The sequence below is a fragment of the Strongylocentrotus purpuratus genome, unplaced genomic scaffold (assembly GCF_000002235.5).
Source record: "Strongylocentrotus purpuratus isolate Spur 01 unplaced genomic scaffold, Spur_5.0 spur5_scaffold_15, whole genome shotgun sequence".
Classification (NCBI taxonomy): Eukaryota; Metazoa; Echinodermata; class Echinoidea; order Camarodonta; family Strongylocentrotidae; genus Strongylocentrotus; species Strongylocentrotus purpuratus.
In genome coordinates, this window is record NW_022145600.1 from 13,728,809 (window position 1) to 13,738,002 (window position 9,194).

General features: G+C 36.4%; 1 protein-coding gene across 1 annotated transcript in view; it reads left to right on the top strand.

Moving 5' to 3' along the window:
• Nucleotides 1-1,531: 1,531 nt before the first annotated feature.
• LOC100890995 overlaps nt 1,532-9,194 on the top strand; it is a 22,412-nt gene continuing 14,749 nt past the window's right edge. The window contains exon 1 of the mRNA XM_030985630.1: nt 1,532-1,910. The gene's annotated coding sequence lies outside the window, so the exon portion shown is untranslated. The remainder of the gene's footprint in view (nt 1,911-9,194) is intronic.

A 9,194-nucleotide genomic window follows, 5' to 3' on the forward strand; every position in this document is an offset into this window, starting at 1 on the left:
ATAATTTATTCAAATGGAAATTATGTAACAATCCCTTATTGTTCATATGATGATGAGTTACACGACAATCTTCATCTGTTCGTAAAATGCAAACACAAGATTCTATCGGTTAAGATTTGGAGACATAGTTCGAAAACTTTACAATGTTTTTTGTTTCTTCCTACAAATTCATCTTAAATACAGATTATAACTTGAAAAACAAAATGTTCAAAAGTTTAAATTTTCTGATCATGTATGCAAAATACGCAGTTTATCTAACATTATTTTTTTTTCATGCCCGCAGAAAATCGCAAATTTATGTTTTATGAAGTCTCTACTTCTCTTTGTATTTTCAAAAGATTAATCCATTACAGTTTAAAGATCGAAAAGTATTGGAAAACAAAAAATCTATGCATTTTTTTTTTTAAACACTGCTGTTCAAGAAAATGAAACATGTTTTAATTGAATTATGTAAGGATCCTACGTTGTTATTTCAATTGATTGTATGATTGTTTAATTTGTTCAAAAGCATATATTTATCAATAAATTCATTTTACCAAAAAAAAAATGGGGACAGAAACTCTTCCTCATTAAAACATTGAGATTAGTATGTCCATGCTCACAGACAAATATTGGTCTGTGGGCACTTTTGTCGGGGGGGGGGGGGGGCTGGCGCGGATCTTTGTGTGAATGCCTAATGCGTGAGAGCAAAATTTAATCGAGGAGATCGAGGGAGGTGATCATCAATGATGATAGTAATATTATGTATGTCGTCTTCCAATCTCCCTTTCTTTCTTCTATTAGCATTTCTTTTTCAAACATAATAGAAATAATAATAATAATAATGATTCATCTAGAGGGTCTATATAATAATGGACCCAATTATTATATTTTTTATTTCAACATTCAATATGAATGTGGTCATTGTCAACAGAACCCAATGCGATGTTCTTATTGCTTTGGTTGATGCCAACTTAAAATTACTTGAACAGAAAGACAGAATTTTAAAGAAATACATGCATTTCAGGAAATTCAGGTCATAACCCCTTAAAAATACAGGGAGACCTTATTATTCAGGTTCAGTCGACCCTTTTGCCAACTTGCTCTGCTACCCCCGCATAGATTGGCTCCCTGCCAACAATCGATTTCCCTTTGGATTTTTCCACGGATCGCATTGACGTCACCCCATGTGACTTTGATGATGCAAGCAGTCTGGTTCTAGCTGGTTCGCAGCTCATACAAGAATTACATCATCACACACGTTTATTTTCACTTTTACCATACAAATGTAACATTTTGTGAATTATTATTGATGAATGAATAAAAGATAATAATCATATTTATAAGATATTCAGAAGATATTTTGTTAAACTGATGATCCTAATGTGTACAATGTGCTAAAGTTTTGTTTTGATGCAAATTCTCCCAACTGAACAGAAAATTTACATTGAATAAGTAGGCGGCCCTTAAAGGGCGAGCCCCCAGAGAGACGAGTTTTGATTGGTCAACCTCGGTTGCTGTTGTTTCCTGGTACAGCCTTGAGAAGTAGCTGACAGATCCAAAACAATATCTCGACCTGCTGAGCTGCTGAGAAGCTAGAAAGAAATCTCGGATAGAAAATGCGAATTTTATCGATGTTTTTTAAACATTTCAACGTGGAATATCTCATGACTCGATAGTGTATCTACTGTTCCATAGTGTTTTCTGGTTTTCTACAATCAGTTGTCCGTAAATTGAGTGATATATTGTAAGAAATACAAGGTGGTTTGAAACCCAGCTGCTGAGCTGATTGTGTAGGGGAAATTCGAGAGCGGAAATATCCACTGCAGCTGAGCTGCACTATACACTACTGTACATGTACTGGAGTACTGCTGGTACCTGGAGAACTACTAATCTAAATTGATCTGCTGAAAACTGTTCGAGGTAATAAAGTAAGTATGTACATATTTATATTTTTTTAGGGGGTACAAAGGGAACTCTTCTTACCTCTTTTTATATGCAACAGACACATTTGTTAATTTTGGGAAATACGTTTTTTTTTGTAGTAGATCTAGATACAATCATAGATAAGAGGAAGTGATGTTATTTGAGCTTTCCATTTCATGGAAAAGTCAACAATGGGGGGGGGGGGGGCGATGGCTATATTCATAATACACGATAATGATTGTACCGTGAAATTAGGTTAAGATTCAATACCGAGGTCAATGGTGAACGAATGCAAAGATGAAAGAAAAATTAATGCGTACATTTTTATAAGATCCTCTGGTCTTTGACTTTGACTTTGACACTGAGTTAACATGTTGAACTTGAAGAAGACATTGTATAACAAATAGCCAAGGCATAAGGCTTTATTGTCAGTTTAATTCTGAAATATGTTGTAGAGAGATAAGAGAATAGAAAAACAAAACAACCGAAATTTTGGGTTCAGTTAAAAAATTAAAAAAATGGAATATGAGTTTAATTAAGAGATAGAAAAACAAAGAGGAGATAACAGCAGAGTGAGGAGTTGGATTCAGGAAGAGAAGAGAGAGAGAGAGAGAGAGAGAGAGAGGGAGGGAGGAAGAGAACGTTTGGAGCATTTCTGGTGAACTGCCAAGATCAATATACAAATTCATGGTTAAAAGAGGTCAAACAGCAGTGACCTCCTTTTCATTTTGTCCACAACATACCAAGTAGCCCTAAATACATGTACATGTAGATAAGTGTACTAAGTCAGTTCAAGAACCGCATGCAAAATGTTATTCATAACCACAACCTTGAGTGTCTAGTATAAAATCCATTGATCAACTGAAACATGTAATTGTGGACCACAAGATTATAAAATGATCATTTTCACATTTTGTAAATGAAATCATGTCATCATGAATCAATCTCATTATTGTTTGAAGACTAAATGAAATCAAATTCAATTTGTTCTTGAAGTACAGTACATGTGGAGCTCAAGGTTGACAGTGGGTGCTTATACATGTAAAAGAACACAGCACGGTTTATAATTGGACTAAGTTTAAGCCAGGTTTAACTTTATCTGCTTGATGAATAAGACTCCTCAAATTTTAACGTTACTGTCAGTCTGCATCAGAAAGGTAGGGTTTGGCTCAAGGGTGTTGGCTTCATGTGAACTGGAAAAAAAGGAACAGGTTCAGACATGAAATCTATGCTCTCGATCACAAACAGGATGGGTGAACCAGGGACTTGGGTGAACTGTGTGGACTGATTCTGATACAGGTCTTTCTTTTTGATAAAGTAGCATCAATGATGAATTCAGAGGTTACATATAAATGTAAGGTCATACATGTAGGGTCAGGAAAATTATTTGTATTCATGTACCCCGGTATTATTTTTTGATGACCTCAAGAGCTGATTAATGGCCTATACATTACATGTACATGTACATAAACCTTTGCTTTTTGCAACAGGAAATATACTAAAATCCATCACATTTTACATGTTTGTTAGCTTTTGGGGGAAAGTGCACCCACCCTACACTCCCTTTAAGTTATCATGAGAACTGTCATCTTCAAAATTCTTTTTGGCCTATCTTATGCGACAGGTGGCAGGGAGCCAAAAACACAATGTGACCTTCACATTCAAGGCTTTCCTGGCCAGCCTTGCTAGCTAGGGTGATGACCTTTTAAGTAAGATCCTATTTACATGCTCTGTTTATTTGGATGCCTGTTGGGCAAATATCCCCCTGTGGATTTTTATTATTCATTACATGTATAATCATACTTGGAAGATAATTTGTTATTGAATTTTTTGAAGGACAGCTATACTTGGACTTCACACTAATTAGGGGAGGGAGTCATTACAGAAGGGACCTTGCTATATACATGTACATGTATTGGTATTGTTTAACTCTTGAAGGTGGTTGTAAATTTGCTATTCAGTTCTACCGTACAACAAGTACATCGTCAAATATATGCAGATCAGTACAACATAATGTTCGATCGTTTCATATTTTTAAAGAAGAGGTACGTAGAAAGGTACATGAATGTGCATGCCCTACAATAGGCAACTGAAATAGTGCACTTACATGTAATCGTACATGTACAATGTACTTTGTGGATAGCTGTGCATGCACAATTGATGTAATAATGGACAAAGTTCTGTTACCAAAAGAAATCATAGAGTTAATTTAGATATATATCTGAAAATATGTTGGCATGCACTCTGAACTACATGAATTGGTTGAATGTTGTGCAATCAATACTGATACAAGTACATGTCAATATAATTAATGCATGCCAGACAATGGACTTAATTGACATGTTTATGTTTCCATGTAGTGCATGAACATGTACATGTACATGTAGCTACTCAGACAGTCACTCTTTCTCTGCATGTCAGATATTTATTTTCGAGCACCCCATACTTTCGTCGTATGGTCCCTTGTCCAGGAAACCAGTGTCTTGTTATGATTTGATGACTCAGCTATCACTTGGTCAGATCAGTAATAGTCCTGCCAGGCTCATGCACGATCTGGCTATAGAGCTAGAGAAGCTAGCTAATCTGATTCATACATGCCTGGGGGCCAAATACTGTGTAATACAGGGCTGCATGTTGATGACCTTTACCTGTTTTATGAGAGGAATATTATTGTCTGCTTGGAGCCAGAGGGACATTAACTCATCATTATTTACAGACGCAATATCCTTCTAGCTGCAAACAAGTGTTATGATATTAAAAGTCACTGATCTTTTTTGTATTATGGATATCTGCCCAGTGGGTACTTCTGCTACATGTAGTAAATGTCCTTTTTAAACAAGGCATTTTATCCACAGTTGACACTCTCCACCCAGGTGTTAATAGGAACCTGGCATGATTTATTCCTCAAAATTATGCACTTTGTGCTGATATAAATGGCTGCTGGAGCTAAATCTAGGGTATGTTTTCTGACCTCTTATTGGAAGCATATACATGTATATATATATATATATATATATATATATATAGACATTACATCAAAATGTAGTTGTGCTAGATCCCCAAAATATGTATTATTATCATTATTATTATTTTAAAGAGTTATTACTGTGCAACTCTTTGGTTGCGAATGCAATTGCATCTATATAGGCCTACCCGCAAAAATGCATACCTACTTGTGTTGGAACAGCTCATTAGCCATAAGGGCGCTCCAAGTGACATAAATGGGTTTCCTTGAGCTAGAGTATTAGAATTTGGGTCAGTCAATTTACAGCGAAGTTGACCTTGACCCAATTTTTTGAACATACCTGTAGGTGTAGGCCTACATGTATATTTCAAATTGGTCATGTGGTGTGTATGATTCGTTATATAATGTGCCCCACTGTCCCTTATTGCCATGGCTGGGGCTGTGGCCATATAGTGATCTTGTCAAATCTGAGTAAATAACAATATATAGGCTATACAGCTGTATGTTTAGCCTTTATGTATTGAACGACATTCACTCAGCTGTCATTGAGATGTAGTCTTTAGGGGGACACAAGCCGTCAGGAGGGGGCACACAGGTTTTACCGGGTGGATATACAGGTATATAAGGTGTGAGAACAAAGTCTCATATGAGTAACAATCGATCTAGAGCATATTTCAAGAACATTGGCTAAAATAAATGTCTAAAGTTTCCTTTAAATGTGCCCCTTCTGTAAAGGTTAGTGGGGAACTGTTTACTTCATCTCATACCAGCATCACACAGTGAGTCAGTGACGTACATGACATAGCCTATCCGTGACATACACTTAGATGACAGTTACTGTACATGTATATGCTGAACACTAATTAGACCTTGGCTAAAATATGTTTGTAACTTTGTATTATAGGCCTACAATTAATTCTTACACATACAGTACATGTATGTCCCTTTGACTGAGCAAACTGACCTACACTGTAGCTAATATCTTTGTTATATAAGAACCATGAACTGAAATAGATTCCTAAGTCTTTTAATGTATACCTGTACCCAACCAGGATTGTTGTCTTGTAAAGGTCATAGCAGCTGTTATGACTTGCGTACATGTTTACGACTATACCAAAACATACACTGTTGCTCAGTATATACCTGCACATATTCAGATGGGAATGGAAAATGCCAGCTAGTTGCATAATTCATATTATCATATCTTATTTAACCAGCATTTCCATTAAAATGAACAAAGATTTTGTTTGGGTTAATGTTGGTGATAAAACTGTATACTTGTAGCCAGAGAATATTTAAAGGTAATACAAAGTTTTGGTATGGGGTCATGAATTTGGGTCAAATGAACATATTGGACGCATATGCGGTCTTACAATATTCAGTGTTCGTTGTCGCAGATGAAATCGAGTCTTAAGTTATGAAATTGTAAATAATAAACTCTTTATGTTGTATAGCTCCCTCTCAAGTTCAAGATATAAATTAAGCTATAAAACAATGTTTCTTGACTAAACTCTACCGATTAGTTGTTCCCGTTCGGAAATTATATATCACAACTACATATTCTGAGATTTTCATGGTCGCAGTTACCATTGTACGGCCGTAAAAGCTATTTGAAATTTATTGAAAATTTACCGGGAGCACCAGTAACTTTTTATATTCAATTTTTCTCGAAAGCAGAAGTAGTTTAGGGGCTAAATTTTCTAGTGCTTATACATGTAATACATGTACATCCACAGGGGCATCCAAATATATCAAAATTATAAAGAATCACTATCCACCCAATTTTCAAAATTTCCCAAAACTTTGTATTACCTTTAAGCTTGTGTCCTAGACATGTCATTGACATGCAGGGGTAATTATTCAAATTCATACATAATTTCATATCTTGAGTGCCTTGTGTATATCTTAAGTACATGCATAGAATCAGTCAGGTTAATGATTGGAAATTTGAATTTGCATTTTATAGAAGGTTAAAACTGTCTAATGCACATGTCATATTATGAGTGAGGGAGATGTCTTTGCTTGGATAATGCATATGGTAAGCTGTTGTCCAGACTAGTAGGACCCATCTACATTGAATTTACAATTAATTCAAATTGATGGGAGCTGAATATCAAACGCTACTCTGCACTTAAGAGATAGGAGTAACTTAGCGATTGCATCAGTCCATGTCAATAGCAAAAATGGAGCAAAGACAGGATGGTGAGAAGTGGTTACGGATGATTTTTTTTTTTCAGGGGGGGGGGGGGGAAGGGTATCAACAACTACCGGTACTGGTATAAATAATACAGGGAGTAACATGTCCATTGGTCTTGGACAGTTACAGTACATGTTTTCAAAGTTTCGCCTGGGAGGTGTCCTTGTAAGCAGGCACGGATTAAATGTTGACAATTGTCTCTGGGCTGTAGTGGACTGATACCTGGTTTGCGACAAGGCCTAGCTATGAGGGTGTTTCCCAGTAACCAAGATCTGTGTACCCCAAATACTGCAGTCTTTCAATGCGGCACGGTGAGGTACAACAATAGAATGAATAGCTCAGCTGGGTGGAGTTGTGACTAAAGATCGCCTCCTAGGGTTGGTTTCTATTGTGTTTGTCTGTCAAACCAGGGTTACGGGTTCAGTAGAGTAGAGCCATTTGGTATACAGCTGACAGCCTAGCTGACAGCGAGTGTGGGAATGCAAGACTCGGTGACCTTCTTGTCATGACATAGCAACTTTTCTCTATTGTAGGGCGAGGTTTTGTTAGTTTCTGGGAACTAAATTTACCTGGATTTTGTCATATGAATGCTTTGTACAGCTATTTTTTTAAAGCTCTACACACCTTTAATACATGTAGGTGTATTTATACAGGATGTTTTTAAAAACAAACATAGCAGTGTTCTTTCTACCACACCCAAATAGTGACACAATGCTGAGTTTATGACTTTAATAGTTTGAAAAAAAATGTTTGGAATGTACATGTAAACTGTTTTTTTTTTTTTGTTGCTTGCATCCTGTAATTGGGGTTATTCTGAGAGTGAGGCGAGTTTGGGCATTCATGCACTATTGATCCCTCTTGCATGTTGTTTTCCCACGTATAAGTACACAGGCATAGTATAGTCTTTTGTGTGTACAAGAGCAATCGATTGTTTTAAATGACTGGAGTGAAAAAAAATTAAAAAACAAAGAGAAATGTGCAGAGTACCGGAACTCTGTTTGAACAAGCAAGTATTTGATATGTTATGCTTCAAATCAATGATTTAGAAAGAGGGTATTAAAAAGGGAAACCTCAAAACACAACTGTTTCAATTTGAAGCAAAAGAGGGCCTTAGGACATTATGAGTGTGTGTTCTGGGTGGGGGGTAGAGGCCTATGAATGAATGTGTCCATTGTATGCAAATGTTGAGTCTATTCTTGTTTCTTCAGTAAACTAGTGGTATTGGCCTTGCAGTCTATTGATTTCCATTTTGTGACATACTGTTATGCATATATTGTGGTGGTAGGGGAAAACATATGCATGTGAGACTGAAAACCTTTTTCACTTGACACTATAACAAATATAGTGCACCTTTTTTTTCTTAGACATATACTGTATGTACATAATATAGTATCTCTGTTTATGAAAATGTGTTGAAAAAACAGAGGGCCTATGGCTATGTGCTATATATGCCTCCAGTGTAGATTTAGAAAGAAAGAAAAACTTCATATTTTCTAGACCTTATAATTCATAATTTTGTTAGAAAATGTAGGAATGTATTATGTGTACACATCAAAATCAGAGATAAATGAGAAAATTTCCAAGAATCCAAGAAGAAATCCTGTTTCCAAAGCATCAGGGAACTGATCTACCTCAAATTCATTTTCCAGAACAGTTTGTAAACAAAGCGCCTGCCTGCACAATGTATGGTGAATCCCCCTCATTTGCATAGGAATGAAGTTCACTAGGTCAGTGGAAAGGAGTGCAGGCCTCTCATTGGCTGGCTCGTTGCTGCCTGCTGTCAAGGCAGCTTTACACATGCATACAATGCAAGGGTCTGTGTATGGACTTTACTGTGTGTTTATATGCTGTGTGTATATATATGGTGTGTGTATGCAGTCAGGTTTGTTTATATTGGAGAAAGTTTGTTGACCGGCCTGGGAAAAAGCAGCAGTGTTTATGTTTTGGGTGTAATTTACATAAAGAATGGTTCTGTATCTTTACTGCTCAGCTGACTGCAGTGTTCTACGTGTACATCTACATGCACTGCAATTTTACATGTTTGTAGGTGGGGCATGCGCTTTCATGGTGCACATGTAAATGCATATCATTATGCAGATTGTTTTTATCTTGTATGTTCGATTGATT